The sequence below is a fragment of the Bombus huntii genome, chromosome 1, assembly GCF_024542735.1.
Source record: "Bombus huntii isolate Logan2020A chromosome 1, iyBomHunt1.1, whole genome shotgun sequence".
Classification (NCBI taxonomy): Eukaryota; Metazoa; Arthropoda; class Insecta; order Hymenoptera; family Apidae; genus Bombus; species Bombus huntii.
The window spans coordinates 7,681,245-7,703,286 of NC_066238.1; the positions used below are offsets into that span (position 1 = coordinate 7,681,245).

General features: G+C 44.1%; 1 protein-coding gene and 1 long non-coding RNA gene across 12 annotated transcripts in view; one reads left to right on the plus strand and one right to left on the minus strand.

Annotated features, from left to right (window-relative positions):
• Nucleotides 1–22,042, plus strand: part of LOC126867318 (farnesol dehydrogenase-like) — a 66,103-nt gene that overhangs the window by 15,037 nt on the left and 29,024 nt on the right. The gene's annotated exons all lie outside the window — the stretch shown is intronic.
• Nucleotides 1–22,042, minus strand: part of LOC126867377 (uncharacterized) — a 58,925-nt gene that overhangs the window by 11,235 nt on the left and 25,648 nt on the right. Inside the window, exons 3-8 of one of the 10 annotated variants that reach the window (XR_007690278.1) lie at nucleotides 19,927–21,500; nucleotides 19,744–19,870; nucleotides 15,631–16,169; nucleotides 15,359–15,555; nucleotides 15,034–15,198; nucleotides 14,031–14,941 (exon numbers count right to left, since the gene is read on the minus strand). This is a non-coding gene — a long non-coding RNA (uncharacterized LOC126867377). Of the gene's footprint in view, nucleotides 1–12,500; nucleotides 14,955–15,033; nucleotides 15,199–15,267; nucleotides 15,556–15,626; nucleotides 21,501–22,042 lie in introns of those variants that run through there. The other 9 variants (XR_007690242.1, XR_007690253.1, XR_007690260.1 and 6 more) reach the window with 9 other exon arrangements.

A 22,042-nucleotide genomic window follows, 5' to 3' on the forward strand; every position in this document is an offset into this window, starting at 1 on the left:
CAGACATCTATCGAAAGTTATTTAAACGCGTATGTATCAAACGAGACTGTAATATGTTTAATGGCAATACACGTAGAAATATAAAAATACGTCGCGACGAGCTTCAAAGAACGCGTCGTTAATGCGGACGGAACGTTTCTCTGAAACACAAGGCTGTTATGAGACCCTTGATTCACGGTGTCTCGCATTAATCACACGCAGAAGCCGTTTTCCATTCATGCTTGACCCGTGATATGCGTGGCTGCGTCAGGAATGGCTGTCCTTATTATTTCGAAGGTTTTATTCATCGTCGTTTACTGGACTTTGCGTTCGAACCATCGCCTGAATGAAAAAGATTCCGCAATGTGTTGCACAGACGTTGTGTCTTTTTTTATCTTCGTCTTTGTGACTAAAGAAGAAATCGACGCGTCGCGTAAGCTTTTGTAAGGATCGCAAGTGTGTTTGGAGAAAGTCCGTAGATTCAGGAAAACTCCTTTGTAATGTACTTTATTATTCTACTTGCGAGACAGACAAGAATTCTTGTGGAACGTATTCTACTTAAAAGGAAGCTATAGGTATATTCCTCTATCTTCAAAGATGCATACGTCAAATCGACTGAATTATCATAACAAATCTTCATTATAGTATTGTATTTGTGAAATAGCAGAAAAGCGTTGTGCAACGTGTTCTGCTTGAAGGAAAGATTTTCACATATATCTTTTTTCTAAACCTTCTCATCTTCCAATCCTTTTACCATCCAAATGAATTGAGTCACCATAACGAATCTTTGTCATAATATTCTATTTGTGAAATGAATAAAAATTTCTGTACAACACAATGTATTTTAAAATAAAAAGAAAATATACTCGGTTCCGTTTTCCAACTTTTCCTATCTCCAAACGTGTACGTCAAATTGGCCGAGTGATCGCAGCGAATAAACCTGTTAACCTGCATAGGAGTAGAGATCGGGCAGAAGCATCTCGCTGTTCTAGACGGAAAATTTTCTAGGAAGCCGGAGAACCGGCCGACGGGACAAAAGCGGTCGGCTTTCCGCGTCGCGAGGTCACAGATAAATTTCCGTCGGTCCGCTGGCAGGGTATTAACGACGACGGGTTAGCCGGGGGTCGTCAGTCGTCGCGACTTGCCACCCGCTTAGGCTCTCAGCGCGTACCGGAAGTTTTGGTATACACGAGCCGTTCACGAGACGACGCGACGGGAGGAGCTTCACAGAAGCTTTCGCGGTTTGCCTGCTGACTCTGCCGCACGTCTTATCCGCACGGCAATCCAAACTTTGCTAAGTCAATAGAGGCGGTCCTCGGGTCGGGATGAGAGGTTTCCTCGTCGTGCTCTTCGATTAGTTTCGTTCCAGAGTCCCGTTGCTCTCCCAGAGTCCGAACTTTCGAGTCGTCACGGTCGAGTGGTTTGTCTTTCTTTGACTTCGTTTCTACCCTTACCCTCTTTTATCTACAGTTTCTTTCGCGTCCCCGTTTCTTCGGGGACGAAATAAGTGCTCGTGGTTTTACTCGGTCTCCGTGTGGCGAAGCTTCGTGGTTGTTATTAGTTTCTCGAACACACGTGACTCCCTCGTTTCGATTAGGATGGGTGGGCTTACCGGGACGAGGAATTTTTGTTCGGTGTATGACACGCGGGTAAAGAAAGCTTTATTAGCAGTCTTCGTATATGAGATCACAGGAGGAAAACATGAGAAGTAGGAGGATAAGAATCGATAAAAGCATGTCGCGTAACATGAAACGGAAAACGAAGGAATGTATTGTTAGGATAATTAAACGTCCGGATAATTAAACTGTGTAACGCGGTCGAAAGACTTCGAAATAAGAAGATCGTCGCAGCGAAACAGGTTCTCTTTGCAGATTCACTTAACCAATAAACGCTCGCAGTTACGATTGAAATGCGGCAATAAAAATTTCACCGATCTAGTGGCTTAATCAGGCGGTGGAAAAAGAAGCGGGGTTTTGACCGAGGGAGATCGTAATTCCCGGACAGCAAATATTAACGAAGGTAAATGAATCGAAAGGAAACGGAGGCGCCAGAGAGATGTACGACCGCCGGGAAGAGAAAAAGGGAATCGGCTCGGCCGATCAATCGAATTATTCTCGTTGGAAAAAGGCGTAATTATATAAGAGTGGTCCGAGGCTAAATCGCCAGAGACAAAGGAACCACCTTTCCGCCGCTTTCTTTTCCTTCCACGGTCGATGATTAAAGGCGTGTATCTGACAGCGAGATGCGCGCGAGGAATAAAGGAATGATGAAGACGTTCGCCTCCCTGAAAGGAAAGCGAACACAGGGAACGTGGTCGAGGATCTTACGGGATTTTGCGTAGTCAACTGTAGGATTAATATCGGAAATGTAATAATGAAAATGAAAGAGAAGAGCACAGAGAGAAGGGAAAGGCAAAAGGGAGAAATAGATAGGGGGTGAAAAAGGGAAGATGCGTGTACCGTCTTTTTCGCGACACCTATCTCGTCGAGGGGTGAGCGTGACGCGAGATAAATGTCTTCCAGTTGTTCGTCTTCTTTCATTCCGACACTTCTCGCTCATTAACGACTCGTTTCGGTTTAACGACCTCGCCAGGCATCTCCTTCTGATGTACAGTTACCATCATTACGATGTTTGTCTTCCGCACTAACCAATGTCCCTACAACTGAATTCTTAGGGTTCCTTCCGTAGTCGGATTTTGGTTCGTGGGATGCCGAGTACTCGGTAATCGAAGAATAACGAGCTAATTAAACTTTACTCCGGGAAGAATCTGTCCATCTCTTTGTCATCGATTTTGCGTTTTTGTAGATTATGAGATTAGCGGACTTTGTATATCAAACACGGTGCAACATGTGTATTATAACTTTTTATAGACACGCAGGTTTCTTGTCAGATTACTGGTTTAACAAGCGAAGCATTGCTGGAATTAACCAGACTCACAGGTCTTCCGATGTCTGATCGAATTGGACGATATCAAGTACAGTGAAGCTCGATGTAGAACAGAAGACGCTACACTCGTGGGAGTTGATACCAGCGTTTCTCAAGTCGCGTTAGTCGATACGAACGATTCCGTATCCGGCGAATCCAATATAGTAGATATCGAGCTTGGAAGGAACTATGTAGGTAGTACAGGACTCGTGGGATCCAATGTGAACAATTTTCTGAATCGCAAGATATGACATGAGATGACTTTGGAATGCTTTAGGCTGATATGGATAGTATAATATTCACGAGTATTATATCCTAGATATACATGAGCCTGGACTCGTACAATCCACTGTTATGAATTCCAAAGTCACTAAGAATTAAAAGTCGATGCGAGTCGTCAAGATCCCAGAAATTTTGAGATCTTTAAGACGTTCATCGAATACCGAATCCTCTTGAATGTTAACGAAAATGATTTTTATTCCTTTATACTATCTTTAGGAGCTCTCATAATGATCGCAGAACTATATATCACAATTCCTGCTCAATATTTTTCTTTTCCTCCTGTATATAAACCTAACAAATTGGTTTCCGATTATTATTCACATCCATCCAACCTACAGTCGTTCGATTTTCCATAGGAAGAGATTTCCAATCGCCCGCGGAGACATTGTCGCTTTTGAACGTGCAGTACCATCGAAAGGAAATAAAACACACTCGTTAGCGTGTCAAATCGTTTTTGCAGCGACCTGGTTAGCTGACTTGGTAGTAGAGTCAGCGTTTAATCGTATATAATTAAGCCGCGTTTCGCGTTCTTTCACGCAACAGGCTGGCCACGCGTATACGACAACATGCAACCTCATTACAATACCAAAAATGGCTCGTATTTGGTATTCGGGCAAATGGCAATCAGGAACGACGGCGAATCAGTGGCCCGATTGAAAAGCGCTTGACGATTTAACCGTTAATTCGTCCAATTCGACGGTAGATTCGGCGGTCCGATATCCATCATTACCGGGTGCATCGATAAAAATTACGTTTAATGGCCGGCACCAGGACGGATTGACATCATTTGCCTCAATTCCGTTAATAGAGGTTCGCACGTCCGTGAATTCGATCGCGTTCGAGTACACTCGGCTTCGTTTCGACAACGAGGCTCCGTTTTGTCCCTCTCTCTCTCCCTAGCCCTCTATCTTTTTTCATTCTGTTAGTCCCTATGTCGCGTTCAAAAAAGAGAAAACAAGTGGGAAAATTGCTTTTGCCTTGTGACGCTGGCGTTGGAAAAAACATTGACGCGAGATCTGCCCGAGCGATTAAATAGTGTCCATGCAGCGTCCACTTGACGATTGGCTGGACGAAAAGCAGCGAACTTCGTACGTTTAGCGAATCTTAGGTCATTACAACATGCTATATTTATCCAATTTTCGATAGGAACGTTGTTAGGCAAGTCGATCAATTTGTCTTCCGAGTGACTCATACCATAGAACAATAATCGAATCAAAATTACAATACAGACAAAAAATATAGCTCGTAAGTTAGCACCTAGATGGGATCGTTGTAAATGGCGAAGGAACAATCAAATATTTTTTACAAAGAATCCATCACGTTTCCCTTGCATCTTCCGCACGCTTAAGGACGAGTCAATAAGAAAAATTGGAAAATCGTACGTTGAGGGGGAGGAACAGAAGCTATGTATAGATTTACATCATAGCTATTCCGCTTCGGTTCGCGTTACACCATGAAGCTTTATGGTCGTTCTGTTACTCCCATAGCTTCGACCGCGACGATTTGTCGATAATGCGAGCGGGGAAATCGCATATTCTACAGGGAATAGCGGATCATTACCCGAATCACAGACGAGGTACAGAATAGACATCACATGCAATGCTTTTTCGTGTTCTATGTTTTGGGGGACGTCTTGACGATAACCCTTTTGTCATTTTCGTGTCACATGCGATGTTAGCGATTCAATACGATACTGGTTCGTATCCCGCATACACAACCACTTTTAAAAACCTCAACGATCGTGCGCTATATGATCTTTCGTTCTCCTTAAAAATATGATAAAGCAGTTCTTGCGGGAAGCATGTATCTAGCTAAAGGAGAAACATTATACGAGTAAAATGTTTTTCTACCGGATGAAGGCACACAGGAGTGGGTTCTTGTTTCTAAAATCGTGAAAAAATAATCCAGGTAAAAGGTGCACGGTAGTAAAAGACCCGCTACACCTTCGAAATGTTTTTCTTCCGTATGGTAACATATGGACTCCACTTCAAGCTCACCTTGCATTTTCCATTTCTTGCTTCCTTCAGCACGACATAAACTTCGCGGCTACACCTACCCATTCTCCAAACCTGCAAAAATACTTCACCATACACGGAGAAACACTTCAGCGACAGCTGTGAGCATTATTGTCAAACACGGGGAAATTTGCTCGTCGCAGAGACGTCTCCCCAAACAAAACGCCTCTTTGAAAGTTCAAAAAATACCTTAATCAAACACCGGTTCGAAAGCCTACCCTAACTTTAGATTCTAGTGGATCTCCCACGGGAAACGGGCACAAAGGAACGTTCAGGCTGAAAAGAGGAGACAACAATGATCGTAGCGTACTCGAAAGTGGCGCTCGTGGATGCTCGCGGAGCGAGTGACCCTAACCGGTCGCCTCCATTCCGTCAGACAATAGCGGAACGTTTGGAATTCGAATTTGTCGCAAATGCTGGTTCCATTGCAGCCGGCGCAGCATGCAGCGCGCCGCTAATACGACGGCAGTCGCGTTTTTCACGCCGGCTGGCCATTCTGCAAAGGCTCGCGATGTCATGGTCTCGCGATATTCGTTTCGTAAACCGTACGATCCGTAGTCCGACCCGGCGTCACTCTCGTCTCCCCTGTCAGTCGGTGTTTTTTGTCCGTTTTCACGCGAGAACGAATGTATTTTTCGATTCTTCGCGGACCGTGGCACGCGACGAGCTTTGTGCGTGACTTCGTTAAAGCGAAACGATTTTACCGACCGGGAACGACAGTTTCATCCGCGCATTGGTTGATTTTTTCACTAGACCCTGCTACGTTTCGGTGTCGAGTGACTGCTACGGGCAACGTACGTACGTGCGTATTGTAAAACGTGTTTTTTACCGAAGGAAGAGGTAGAGTATTTTGTAGGATCGATGAAACTTTATTTATATTAGAAGGTATTGAGAAATTTCCTTGATACTTGTATAATGAATTAAACAATACAAACAGAAAGGGACGCGCTAGTGAATAAAAGGGAACGGACGTATTCCAACGGAAGATATCTCTTTCTATGATTTAATAGAATAACAGAGAGTCTCCGAAAGATACTTAGAATATCTTGATATTTGCTTTACCACGATCAAACGGATCACTTTCCCGCGCGTTTTACGCAATAATTACTTCACAACGTCGTCCATGAGGGTTTCAGCAGAGGTAGGAGGGTTGAAGCGTGCCGCTGAAAGGAAGGCAGGTCGTTTCTTTGGTGCCACGGCATCTGTGTTTGTAAGGTTGATGCTGAAAGCGAACCGCGGTCCGGGAAGCCTCTCCTCTGGGTATTTTTCTTCCGCGTTGAAGACGTTTGCAAAACATGCTGCGCTAGAGGAGGAAAACGAGCACGAAGTGGATAGACCAGCGCGGACTGATGGGCAAAACGGGATAGAAAAGAAGGCCGAGGAAATAATTTATTCTAGAGTTCGCGTTCGGCTCGGTCGCGAGGCGTTGTCGTAGCCGATCTTAAATGAAAATGATTTCCCAGGGGAAGAAAAACCTGGGAAGGGCTATGTAACGACGCCATCGACGGGAAAACGAGGAGAGAAGGGAGAAAGGCGTCTTAGGCTAACTCTCCGTCCCAGTGCCAAGAAAAAGACAGCGGCATCCACTTCGCTCGTCCTCGAAGATACCAACGGAATATAAATTCCCGCGAATTAATGTTATTCTTCTTGGCTGCGGTCGTCCGTCGTACTGCAGCGCCTGGAACAGGGATTACGGGCCACTTCGGGTTGCTTTCGAATTCGTTTCCTTCGATCGACCGGCCAACCAGTGTTTACGTCTGCGCATACATTTTCCCCTCATCCCGGAGAACCGGTTAACGACGATTCGAGAACGATTCGAAACATCGGCGAGTGCGGATATTTAAATGTCGGTTCACGCTGTCGGTTGGGAATTCCTGGTGTTTCAAATGTAAATAAAGAGGGAGATCGAGAAACTTGCGCGGGGCGACTGTTTGTCTTTGCTAATGCGGTGTAGACGTTCTGTTTTCTAACCTCGCTATTCGGTAGCATAGATCAATGTTTTCGATGGATAGAACGATTTACAGTCTGAAATCTATAATATGATTTGTGTCATTGCACGATTAATCTCGCCATGTCCTTTGCATCGTTCTTAATTCGATAATTTTTCGTATCGTTAAAAAACTTTTTCAAGCTTGAAGAAAATATTGTACGAGAGAATCGTTTTCGATCTGTACAATATTTCGTTTCAATTTTATGTCAGAGTTTGTGAGAGATTTTATGTCAAAACGAGGATAGTCGAATTCCGTTTCATCGTACTTCGCATTCTCTTTGTTTCTGCCAATTCTTACCTCTATCCTAAACTCTGCTAATCATCGTTAAAAAAGTTCGTACAGTTTTAATTTCAATTTAAAGCAAGACGAGATCCCGGCTGTTTGAGAGGGTGCACTCGCGACCTCTCCGCCGTGGCATCAGAATACGTATTACGGAGGTGTTCACGAGGCCAAGGGACGAAAGTTTCATCGGGGGAGGAGAGGTCGGTTCGTCGAGTTTCGCGACGGCACTCGAGTACCGGAAAGCGTCCTCCAGCGAGGCAGCAGCGCGAAAATTCAGCCTGATTCGTCTCTGCCAGGGCGAAAGGAGCAAGAGGGCGAACGAAGGACGGGGCGCCGCCTCTCGGGGCCTATTTGTAAATCAGTTCCCGGTTGCTGGATCCTGATAAACGTCCTCGTTACGCGAAAACGTGCCGGCGACGCGATTATTTAACATCGCGACGCCTGCGAGCAAGCAACCAACCAACAACCCCCTCCGAAACATTTGTCTCCCAGCCGCTTCCCTCCTCCTGGTCCTCGTTCACCCCGTCGTAGTCGTCGTTGGATGCGACGAATCCGTCGTGTCGCCTGCACTGTACGTGGCCGTATCTAAATTGCAAATATCCCGGCCGCGAGATCCTGATCGAGCAACGGGACAAGCAGCTAGCTTATCTTTGTCTTTTCTACGAAATGCTTATTTTTATTGGCAAACTAGGCGAGAAAAGGTAGAAGAGCAGTGAGTGTCGATGATATTGGGGAATTGGAAATAGGCGAATGTGAAACTGTATCTAACCTATTGAGGGATGAATTTTTACTGCTTTTACGAATTAATTCACTCGTAATTATTCGAGCGATACTCTGGGATAGCGAACACTGTGATGTTCATTATATTTTTACTTGAATCGAATTGAAGAAATATTACAAGCATTGCGATCTTTGAAATGTTCGTTTGAAGTTAGTCTTAGGATTGTTATAGAAAATGAAAGGTACTGTACTTCGAATAGTAGAGTGATAGTAAATGTCTTATCACAAAGGGTTATCAAAGCGAACAACGAAACGGAGAACAAATTCAATGACAGGGCCCGTGGCCGCGTCACGTACAAACTTTCCATTCGTCGGTGGAGCATAAAATGAGCCGCGAGATTCCGTGCTAATGCTCGTGTAATCCGTTTCGATCGTCGCACGCTCCTTTTAATGGGAAAACTTTCCCCCCGCGCTCCGCCGGCAGATAACGCGTTCATAATTGAAATCTCGTCCGTTCGCTGGTCTTCCGGCAACGGAACAGCAACGGAAGAAAATGGAAGCAGTTCCCGTTTAATTTTTTAAAGCGTTCATACCGGTTTTTACATTCTTTTAAGCGTCGCGCGCCACCAGACGTGCCTCTTCCGTTGGAAATTGCGCGACAGCCGCGACCAGATACCTACTCGCTAAGTTGTTAAGCGAACTTTTTACACTTTCTTGCTTACGGGTGCTTGTGAGAACAAAAGAGGCGAAAGAAAGAAGAAAAATTGAAAAAAAGGAGGAAGAAGGAAATAGTCGTAAAAAGTTAGACGATTGAACGTTGGTTGCAGGATTTTATTCGCGCGTGGTCGATAACCCGCCGAATTTAAGTTGCACCCATATTTACCCGTCAACCGGAGAGACGCAGACGCTAAAAGTGCACCGTTCCAGAGCGGGTAGATCGATCGAAAGGGGGAGAACACCAACATTGTCGTCATCGTGGGCCTCGTAATGGAGTGCTGTTGACGCGACGTTGACGACGACATTGAAGGATCGAGGAGAAATTTTCCTCCGTCCAGATCCGAACGACGTTCCTGTCGATCAAGCAATTAGGTTCCGCGACTTCTCCCCGCTCTCGTCCCGTCTCGTTCTACCTCTCGCACTATCTCGATTTCTCTTACAGGAGAAGCTTTTTACCTCGCTGAAAATGCCTTTCTATCGGGTCGATGGAACTTTTATCGATATTTACGTCGGTCGCTTGATAAAATTCGTACCCCTCGCTCCGAGAATCGTCGACTAGCTTCGTTGAAAGTGCTGTGAAATTTTTCAAATAATCAAACTTTTATTTCAAGTATTTAAAATCATTCAAAAACGTTGACATCTGAAGACCATATAATCTTCGACTATTTTAAAACCGGTTCGATACGCGAAACACGTAGTAAAGTAACAAATAGTCGTTCGTGGAAATCTCACTACGCAAAGAGTCGTAACTGCTGTGGAAAACATTTGCCCGTCATCGCCCCTACAATTCTTCATTATTCCTGCGTTTTATTTACATTCTGAACGATGATCGAGTCTCGTTCGAAAATTGCCGTTCCGTCGAACATGCAATTGACAGCGGCTTGACAACGACGTTGAAGGATCGAGAATGGGCGTGACGCGATTTTTTGCACAGGGACATTAGTGACTTTGGCATTGTGACAGGGAAGGTTACTCGATTCTGGTCAAGAGTCCGTCCGCTCCCGAAAGGGTTTTCGAGAAAAATTTGATCCAGCCTCCGTCGGATGATAAACGATAGAACTTTACTTGTCCTGTTTTTTTCCACGGAGTCGCGGATGATTCAACGCGTTGCTTACGAATAATCTTTTAGAATCATAAGATCCCCAACGCTACAAATAAGAAAGAAAACTATAAGAAAAATGTTAGAGTTAAAATTAAAATTACAAATTCCGAAGATTCGTGCAGAGTTTCGATCGTTGAACCAAGGCATAATCACTGCCGGAAGGGTATAAAGGAGAACGACGAAAAGCAAAAGAGATTCACGAGCTTTGCGAGCACTAGTCGGTAGCTGCAATTATTCGGTTCATTTAGCTGACGGTATGTCGCCTGAGTAATGCCGGTCTTGTGCAGCGGCCGCAACCAGGGATACGCCAGCACCAGGAGAAGGTGTGTCACCGTCGGAAGGCTTTGTAGGGAAATTCCTGAAACGTCGCGGAAGAGTACCTGGCCGGCTCGTAGAGAACACTCGATACCATTTGAAAGCACGTAGGTAAGCATTTATCCGGAATATCCTATTTATCTTGGTGCTGGAACACGCGCCGTCCCTTATTCTGGCAATTCGGTCACGTCTTACCAGTCCAGCGTTTCGACGAAAACCTGCAATTTCGATTTCTTCCCAAAGATTTCCAGGCTTCGTCCCCTTCTACTCTTTTATCCTAGTCTTCTTCGTCTGTTTCTTCGTCTCCGTCCCCTTTCGTCGCTTTTCTCTCGCCATTTCTTTTACACGTTTTTTCACATAGACGAGCGTGTTTCCTCTGTTGAGAACCTAAAACTCGTATACACTCGTCCAAACGGAATGCAGCTGGCAAATAAAGGCGCAAACTACCGTTTGCGGAGCAACAGCTAAGATACAGACTGTTCCATGTGTGCAAAAATCAATCTAAGCCGACGAGCTTTGTTGCTTTTTATTTCTCCCCGCGTTTGATCGTTCCTTGCATCGCTGACGAAAACAAACGGGAAGTTATCGTAGGAATTTCACGTGTCGCTGGATATCAAAAAGAAGCGCTTTCGTTCCTCTCCAATCTGGGACTCTTTACGGAGGTTGTTGGTCGTTGCAAATTTCGGCAACATCGCTGAAGACAACTCGACGATGTAGAGACTATTTTTCCCTGGTAACCTACGATTCTGTTTTCTTGGTTAAGGCGTTTTTATAGTTTTTATGGGAAAAAATGGTGCAAAAAATGGTAATAAACCGCCCGGTATAATTAGAGGAATTTGCTGGCGGCTGGAGGATAAAACGAATTGCAAGACTGGTGAAACGTTTTATGTTTAATAGCATGGCTTCTTCGACGAACGTAAAGTGTTGCTAAACATTTAAACGGAGAAGCAAGTGTCGGTTAAATAAACTTTTTTATATAGCTTGCGCTTCGAGGGTTGAAGTTAATTACCACGAGATTAGCTATTAAGGTTCAATTCGCGAAAATAGATATTCCGAAAATGTACTGCAAAAAGATGTTGCAAGCGCGGAGCAGCAATCCTTAATACCATTATAGTTCAATCATCTTAACTACCGAATTAAATCGACACAAAAATTCGACAGAATTTGAAATCGCTTTCATGCGCGAGGTCGTGAGTATTTCGATCTGCTTGAAACCATGTCACTCATCCTACAGTGTCTGGCCCTCATACACAGATACTTCGATGCAACCAATTATCAGCTCAAATAGTTGTGCGAAAACATTAAATTATTGCTATCTTTCCGCTTCGAACGTAAATTTACTTAGAAAAGAGGGACACGAAAATCTGCGAATCTGTCTACGCCGGATATATATTGAACGTTTCGGAAATGCGTGAAATCGGCTTTTAAATAGACTTCAACATCGTGACGATCGTTCCGTGAAATGCACTTTCGAATTTAACGTTCCTATTGTTTCTTCTCTTCTCTCTACCAGCCGGTTTTTTTTCGTTCCTTGTAGAGAGATCGTCATTCGGTATTGTCGATGTGAATGGCTAAATTGCACAAACAATTAATTCTTGTGGCAAGTAAATACTCGTATCCTCATCGGACGGAACGAAAACGAGCGGAGAGCCGCAATTTCAGAATTTTGCAACTGCCGCGATTAACTGAATAACTCTTGAATTTCGTGTTCGAAACGTAACGTTGCACGATGGTGGTTTCTCACCCTCCAGAACTTCCCGCGCGGCCGAGGAAATTCCACTTAATAACTGCTTCTAATCCAGATGGAGAATCGAGCATTTTACTAATGTTTGCCTTGGTTTTGCCAAAAGTTCTACTTAATGAGTTTCGCTTGTAATATCAGTGGCCGACAATATGTTTCCGAAATGTAATTTTATGTTCAAATTTAATGTCGCGACCGCCCACGTCGCTATACTCGAACACTTGATTAACATGAATATATCTCAATTACGATTCATTCTTCTCTTAGTTACCAACAACTTCCTACTAAGTTTCCCAGTCCATTAAGTTAATCTTGCAATGATTTCGCTACCAATATTTAACAATTTACCTTTATCTGCGCGATACCTTTTCGTTACGATCATTTCGTATGAGCGAATCTCAGTCTTCTAACACGAAGGTGCTCTTAGCTGTTGCGGCGTTATTCAATTTAGAGTTGGAAATCATTCGCGTAATCAACGTTCCACAGACAGAGAGAGATTGATATCGAGGCGCTAGTTTGGACGGTCGCGCGCGCGGAGTGCATGACGACGTCATAAGTAAACCACTGCAACGCGCGTGCGCGCGTTGTACACAGTAATTATGTGTTAACTACCCGTTAAGCAGCACTTCGTTCTAATGACGTCATGTACGTCCTGCTAACGACGAGACGGTAATGCGCGGCCTGTGTACAATGCTTGAAAAGCCGAACATTACAAATCTCGTGAATTACCTCGGATTCTGGCGAGTTAACGCTATGCCGATCGATTATTAACTACGAGATTTGTGTATTCAACCGAGCCGGCGACGCGCTCCTTCGGTTTCAGCGATGATCGATCGATGGAATTTTCGAAGAGCGAATGTCGTTCCGTAATTTGAATACCGACGTTATTAATGGCCGCTCCGTTTCATGAATCGCTTATCATTTACAAAGAATTCGGATCTTCGTCGTTGAATCTTTTATTTAAATTTAATTTTGATCTCGTTTCATAGGGAATGAAATTTCTGAAAAATGTCAGTTCGACAAGGTTAATAAGCAACATTTTTGGCTCGAGCGCTCGGATATGGACGGTTAATTAACGTAGCTAATTGGGAATTCGCATATCCCTTTGCCATTAAATTCGCACATATTTGTGCCTGCGTTGCTTTCGGCCTTTAAACTAGATATTCCACTGAAACGCCAGTTGTCCCGCTTAATTTTTTACCTTTGCGCGCCCGCGCGTTTCTGTTTTACACTCGTTCCGTGCTGTAAAAATAATTTTCATCTTGCTAATTTTTTCTTTGCACGTTGCTCCCAACGAACCTGCCAAAATCGCCACCTCTAATGTTCAACGACTGCTTCAGGCTTTTAATGAACTTCCTTTTAAATACGTTTGGCGTATTTTTACTTTTCACCGTTCCTTCAGAAGCAAATTACAGCGTTAACAATGGCGAAAGGAACGCCATTAAGAAGCGAACACACTTTTCGATAAAATTACCTCTTTTAAATATTCATTTATTCTGTGAATTTAAACTGATTCGTTATAATTTTCCCTCTCAGCGTTTCTAACAAAATTACCAACTCCCACTTCTTAACTCTCTCGCAACCCAAACCCAATTTGTAGTCTTCGAAGCAGCTCTCGAACTACAACTTACAGCCCTAACTCTAGCAATCTTCATTTTCTATCGAATCCAGCCTCGACACCATGTAGCTAAATATATCATATATATTATATATATGAAACTACCTTTGTTTCTAGAAATCTTTACTTTCTATGAAAACTAGCTTTCATTTTTCCATAAGTCGAAACAGCTATTTTTAACGTTACCCAAAATATGTTTTACAAAATTCACATTTCTCAATGACATCTAAGTAACACTGGAACACAACCGGCGACCATAATCGAACTTCCTGAACACAGTCGATACCTGGAACTCGCAGCATCCCCTGACCACGTAGAACGAACCAGGGGAGGAGCTAGCCACACTCTCAAGCGAACAGGGCCGTACAGCGTTAATTGATCAAATTACAGGGCTAGCATCGAAATTGCAGAGCTGTCCGGCTGGTTTTCGGATCGTTGCAAGCCGAAAGGGGGCCGATCGTGGTAACCCCTTGCCGACACTACCTTCCAGGTTCACCCTTGGCCGACCTACCGCGCTGCATCGCCGAAATCGGGGGAAGGAGGGCCACTTCAATCGGGACGATGTTCCGCGAATCCAGTCGACCGGTCAAGTGTTCATTGCCGGTTCATTCGCGCGAATTCCGCTTTTAATTAATGACTATCCATTGGCTGCCACCCCTCCATAGGTTGATGATTGATCGACCGTATCGCTGATTACCAATGAACACCAAATCCATTTCCGTTTCCTACATTGATACCCTTTGGATACTATTTCTGTCATGTCTTGATCGATATTTGTCGTCAACTCATGGGGTCTTGGGGTTGATGTAAAGATGAGAATAGTTAAAGATCGATTCAATCGCCGACGTTTGGTTTGGTATAGTGGAGTTATAAACGGTAAGATGGAAGGATTATCCTACTTGATGTGACATATGCAAATATATGAGGAATTTTTAGGATGGTTGGAAGTTTGTTCCGCAACAGAGTGAAAAGCCTTTGAAGGAAATAGATTCAGCTTATTCGATGTGTAATCTTCGAGTATATAATATCGCAGTGAATTGTTTTAGCGAATTTTCTATTTATATTTCGTTATGAGAAGATCTACAGGGAAATTGAAAACTTCGTAACGCTTTATGAGTATTAATGTTGTTTGAAACACTAGTAACACTGACCACAAAATTCACGAAACAAACTGGATGTATACATCTGAACGTCCGTTTCCAAACCGCTATCATTACCTTTGCATTACACGTCCTGTCGAGATGACACAGCTCCCTGCGAGTGGAAGCTTGATGAAAATGAGAGGTCAGCCCGGGTTAAGCTCGTAATTCATAGAATTATTACCGGTATCACATAACCTGACGTACCTCGAGGCATTCGCGATACTGGATCCTTCGGCGTAGTGGTCAACAACGACGAAAATTTCGCTGTATCCAACTGAGATATTACCGAGCGCATGCTCTGTGTTCGCCGGAACGTCGTTTATTTCCCTCTTTGATGACTTTCTAGTCCTCGCGAGAACACCACCCGCTCTATATGAGAAAGTAGATAGATAGACTTCGTAAAAAATATTACTGAATTTTGTTAGGTATAAATGTTACCTATCGTGTGTATATGTATAATATATTGAAACGTTTACTGTGTGTTACATCATTCGTTTAAATCAAACGACAAAACAAACGCTCCATTTACCGACATCACACGATCTGCTCCCAATTCCACCACTTTGCCACAATCGCAGAAAATTGCTCCATCGACAGTTTGGAGAAGAAGAGAACGCTGACAATGTAAGAACCAACCACTTGAACGATCAAACCCCATCGTCGGAGTCTTTTGCGCCAGTTCCAAAACGGTGGATCCTCCTCCTCTAGATCCTTCTCGGTCACTATCTAAATTAAAAATACATGAGATCCAGGGACTTGCCGGTGACTTCCTTTCTACCACAGAATGTCTTAATTACCAACCGGTCTTCGTGGTCGACGGGAGGAGAACGGAAAAAATTACGAAGGAAGGAGATCCTTTTCCAACTTCTCGCCGGGGTTACGGCAGCTTTGAAAAAGCCAGCCACGCGGGCGAATTCTGCGAAGGAGACCGTTCCTCCACCGTGAAAAAGGCGGCTGCCACCGCGCCTGTTCTGCGGAAAAGCTAGCCTCCACCGGATGCAAGGGATGAAGAAGGGTATGGGTAACGGGAGGTGTTAATTAACTACTCGTCTCGCTGCCGTCAGAGACATTCGAGCAAGGGCTCGACTTAACTTCGCACTCTCCACCCTCGTACTGCCCTATCGTTGTTCGAGCAGCCGGCAGATAACGCGTCCGTGATGCACCGCTCAAGAGGACAACGGTGTTTTTAAGGGTGAGCAGCTGGCTCCTCCGGAATAAACTCGTTCAGGCTGTTGTATCGATGTACGGGTAGCACCGGAGTCCTGCTTTTAGATTATAAGTGGACTTACGGATGAAACTCGTTGCTGATTGTGGCTGAAGATGGTAAAGCGTAATGTTTCCTAAACCCAAGTTCATAAGATCGGTTCAGTGGATTGCCATGATTTAGTCATAGGTTTTGTAAATGTCGCCAAATATGTAGTACGTCGTACTACATGTCTTTACATCATAAAGAAATGCAAATTTTTCAAAATTTCCTCGCAATAGATTCTTTCCTTTTGTATAAAAAGTCTTTCGATCTCGAAGAATTAGTAGAGTTTGCGTGGTCGTTAGCGGAATATTTTTCGAAATTTTTAATCGGGGACAGGAAAAAAGTCGGTGAAACAATCGGCAGAGGATCGACAGGTAATGGTACAGGAACGACTGAATCGGTGCAACGAATTGGCGCGTCTCTCGTATTTCATCCTCGCCCGGTTAAATCGATCGTGCACCTACGAGCTCGCCGAATAATTCCTGTCGCAAGCAGAATAGGTAAACCTGGAATTTATTACGCGTCCGTTGCACCCGACTCGTGAGAACTCGGGGATCGGTATCAGACACTCTCAGACTCGCACCAATTATCTGCGAATTCAATAGGAAAATGAATATATTTTATCGGTCGGGCGAAAAAGCCTTGTCAAAAATTCCGTCTCGTTTCGTGCCGTGGGTTTTACCGCGCGATTTCAACGCGATCGGTTCTATGATACTGCTTATTGTTCCGTTTCCTGCGTACACGGGTCAGAAGAGAAATTGGGTCAGTCGATTTATTAAAAAGTTCGTTGAAAGCTGGCCTCGTTTTACGAAATTGAACGCTTCGAATTCTCGATGAAAAAGGTAATCTGAATTTTCGATTGCTAAGGCATTATCGAGAACGTTATCCACGTGAGTTATGCCTGGAAACAACGTTTTTCTTCGCGTTGTTTTCCAAACGAAATTTCGACGGTATTCGCGTATGACAGAGCGAGGACGCGATAATTCATACAGGATATAGGGATAACCGGAGTTAAATTATTCATCGAACGAATAAATTTTCGAATCGCAATGCATACGATCGCCGGTTTTGTGAGTCGGTCGGATAACAAAGCTTTGCAAATATTACCGTGTTGCCGTGATACCGTTCGCGGAGAAATTCAACGAAGACCGAATCGTACAGGCGAGCACGTAATCGACGGTATTTGCACCGGGACTTACAGTTTCGTCTCCTTTTGCTAACGAACCATTCCGTAGCTGAGTGGCCCGGCAATCCTCTCCAGAGACGAATAGAGAGAGAGAGGGAGAGAGAGAGACCTTAGATCCGCGTGGAAACCCGCCACCTCTGTGCCGTGGAAATCCTTTTGTTTCACTTGCTGATTAGCGATCCGTTAGACTCGTCTTACCGCGGATACGTCGTTCGCGTGATCTCGCAAATGGATTCGATAAACGAGGATCTCCCGCGCGTATTTGAGCGTGCGGATCACTTTCGTGGAGAAATTTTCAACGGATGTAACCGACCAATTTCAGTGCGTGAATGGTTCAGCGAGTACTTTTTGTTACGGGTTACTGGATTTTTGCGAAGTTTCTTATATCGGCGTAAAATTGATCTGCAAACAGGATAAAGTTTGCATCGATTCCATACTGGGTCACGACGACCAATAATCTTAAAACTATCATTCGAGCAAAAACGTATGGTCGATCTTCAACATCGTTCCACTACTATCGTTTAATTCTCGCAGCAACAGTCTTTACCTCGTTCGATATTTCCCTGAACAGTTTTTTAACGTAACGGAATTTTAGATCGATAGTGTATAACTATAAAACGATTCTACGCGGTATTTTTTACCATTCTTCGACTCAGTCATCAACCATTAAACACGTAACCGATTATCTATCTCCCAGAATCCTGGAGATGTGCACGAAATTTTTTCCAGTCCTAGTAGACCCATAGAAAAGGAAGGGCGCACAATAAGAGAGATAGCGTAGGGTGATAACAGAAGGTACACAGGAAGGGGTGTCGTTAACGATCCAATACAAAGCCACCGGCAAAGTGAATGTTACCGAGCCCCTTCCATTGGCCTTACCTAGCCGGCAAGCGTGTTGGCTCCCTTCGGGGTCCTTTCGTGAAAGGGGGGGGGCAGGCAGAGGGGGAAGGACACGGGTCCGCCACCCACAATTCCGCTTGCGGGCACTGTAATTTGCTGTATGCATGCATCCAGAGATGGATAGACACGGCCGGGCAGCCGAGCAGGTCCGGGAGATCTATGGATTTATGCAAATGCAGGCAGTTAGAGTCCCGAGCAGCCTCCGCCGTTGAATAATGCGTTGATAAGATAGGAGCCCAGCGCTCATATGCCGCTACCTACCCTACCATCCGCCATTGATTTGTCACCCTTCCGCTCGCCGCCTCTCTCCACTCTGACTCCGAGTCGCTATTTCGACCGAACTTCCCTTACTTCGCGAAGGAACTCCTAACCGTTGCTTAACAACCCCTCTGGCGATACTTACGTTCTTTTAATTGTTGGCAAAAAGTAAAAGGTACGAGCGTAGAGAGGAGATTCGCGTTTGTGGTTTTCCCGTTTTTGCACATTTTCGGGTTGGTTGGAAGTTTTCGTTTGTTAAGTGGGAAACTGCTCTGGTCGTTTTTTCTACGGGGGTTAGTTTTGCATCCGCGAGAGCGAGTTCACGAGCAACGAACGAGATAATGCTTTTGGAAACGTGACCATTTATGTAGTTTGTCATTGATGCTCCGTGTGCGCTATCGAATACTCGGACGTAATCTTTCGCAAAAAATCTCGTTGACTCTCTCTCTCTCTCTCTTTCTCTCTCTCAAGCAGCGACGTTTGTACGAAAAATAAAGATCGCCCTAGAACGATTATGACGGATCTCTAAAGCCGTCCGTTTCCTCCGCTTTTTCCCTGGAAGCAGCGCGTTACAAAAGGCTCCTACGGCGGACGAAGGATTAAACCGGCATTGAACATTGCATTTCCATTACAAATCGGATTCCGCCGGGATGGGGGTGGCTGGGCTGAGATAGGGTCGAAAAACAATAACAACGATAAACAGTCGAACATCGCGCGATCCGCTTTTCCCTTCTCGTTCCATCAGGCTGCACGACGCGATCGGTATCGCGTCACGGACGGCAAACATTGCTATGGGATTACGTTCTCGAGCCCCGTGGATCGAGTCACGCGTTCCTCTACCTCGACCATTGAAGTTACCCAGCCCCTGTGACCTTGAATACTAACTTCCGTGTTGCGAAGTACGATTCGATCTTCGTGGTATACGGAAACTATCGATTCTCTTACGCTTGACGATTAAGTTGCGGGCAGTGTAAATTTGTATGACTATATTTTGTCGTTGTATTTTTATCACGATTATATATTACTATTAATTTTATTTTTACCGATCATCATTTTGTTTTATCGTAAACGATAATCTTGAAACATATTACCAATTGAAATTGTTCCATTATTCTCGATGTAAGCAAACATTTGCAGCCGTGAACTTCCCATGACACGTGTTACATGTCGCGGTTCTGGATTAAATTAAGATGTTGAATAGCGGTAAACTACCGGAGTAGAATTGAAACAAGGATGGCACGCGAAGCAAGGTGGTCGATGTTTATTCAGTCGCTTGTTACCTCCCTCGAATATTGCAGCTTTAAAGTGTGCAGTTACGCACCAAGTGTTTATAACCGGGAGAGCCGGCGTGACAGTTCATGATACGAGCGGAACTGGCGGCAATGCGACAGAGGACGTGACGTGTGCTAACATTGACCGTGTCTTCCTTCCAAATGGCCAGGTTTCCTCTGAAAATGGCGTTATCTAGATGCTCGTGCGAGCGTGTTTGTATTCTGTCACTTACCGTATCTCTGGCGGCTGACATTGGGAGCCAGGTTAGATACAATGCGTCCATTAGACGAGTTTTATCTACCTTCAATTCTTATTCTTATAATTTCAACGAAGTGGAGGAGAAGACACTAACGTGTGGTTTGTTAATTTATCCACCTTCGAAGTTCGTCACTCAAAAGATTAGATATGAATAACGCGTGATAGTGATATAGATTATATAGAATGGATAAAATTAAATCATTGATAATCGGTTTCTGGAGTATTCTATCTACAATTTCAAATGAATTCTTTCTGAAAAACTTTTCATTTTTCGATTCCCGAGGCCGATATAAAAGTAGATAATTTTGTTATCGTCTCGTTTCGCTTCTTCTGCGCAATCGAGTATATTCGAGATGTCAGTAACGCTTCTCGTATCCGCGTGAACGGGTTCAGATTGTACTTGATCTCGATTAAAATCGCAATGGGAACAAATTGCAAATCGAACGCGGCAATTGCTTCATTACATTGCGCCCTGGTAACGGGCTCCTGATTCATAAATAAAAACGATACCGATCGGCCGACAGCGTTCGCAATCAATTGCCGCGAAAGGGAACGGACAGGTCCACGGTATCGGTCACATAAACCAGTCTTATAACCATTTAATCGTAATTTTACGCGATTCCACTCTCGTTCCATTACATGAGTCGCGTTTGGTCGCAATTACTGCCATTCGTTGCCGTTTACTGTAAAAGGAAAATGATTTAGAATAAGTAGAGTAAAGTGAACGTGAATGTCTATCATCGAGATCGATTAAAAATGTTATCAATATATTTCGACAATCGTATTTCGTTATAGTACTACCGAAATTTCAAAAAGTCTCGTACAATTCACATAATACATTCACAAAAATTTTCCGTATAAATTTTGTACTCCAATAAAAAAATGTACTCCATACATTTACAATAATATCGTTAGAGAATTTCGTTGAATTAAATACTCAATATATATTATACACGATAAAGCAAGTGTTATAAAATGGGAAGGAGTGATACAATCGTCGCAAGGGTCGTTGAAGCGAAAGTCAGCAGCGGCCACCGAACGACCCTCGCGTATTTAGCAATAAATCAAACCCGCCTCGTGCCGTGTTAGATAAAAACGCGGGGGATAACGAGCCAGGTTGGCCGTAAACGCGGCGGAAATCGAATGGGAGTTGAAATTTCCGGTGCTCCCCGTACGATTTCAGACGGAGGTCTCGTTTTATTTCTTCCGCGGAATCCGGCAGCCACCTCTCCAATCGAAGCTAAACGCTCGAAAGCGGTTCGAAACGTGCGTGATATCGCCATCGTGACCGAGCCTCCATTTCCGAAAACCTATAGAGAGGCCCCTTCACCTTGACGATCGCGGCAGCCTGGTAAGAAAAACGAGACGCCACTCGAACCTCGTCGCTATCCAGTATTTGCCACTTAGCCTAACCCCTTTTACCCAACCGACGAACGGTCCTGTTGAAACACTAGACGGCGCCGCTCTTCTTCGTCTGCCACGCCACGATCGACACTTATCAGACCGTACCAAGTGTCACGCATCGATTTTTAATGGATCTTCATGTATCTATGGGGAAAAACTGATGCTCGTATCAAGTCGAACTGTTTTTATCAGTATCGCATAATTTATGAGGTAATTATATAGCATGTATATACTAGTTTCATGTTAATGGTGTTAAGAAATTCATCTTTGAAGGATTCAATGGAAGAATCGGCTTTGGGTTACACCGAAGAAGTAGGAAAGTCGATCTGCAAAAATTGAAGGTTTTAATCATCATTGTGCTGATTTTAAAGTTGTTTGAGCAAGATAGATATCCTCAAATGTTGGTATCAACATGGGGGTAGTATCTCGATTTATATTCATCGAATACTAGATAACAGTTGTTCCACTCAAAAGCCACATTTTCACCATTAACTACCCATCAAAAAGTCAGTTATACCTAATATAAAACGAACTTTCCCAATCACTCTTTCCTGTATATAACGATGTCAATGGCGTTGCGAGATTTCTCAGGCGTTTCCCTCACGTCGCAACAACGAAGTCACGATTCACGGTGGGAGCTTTTACGAGCTTAGCCAGGAAACCTGGGGGAAACGGCGGGTACGAGA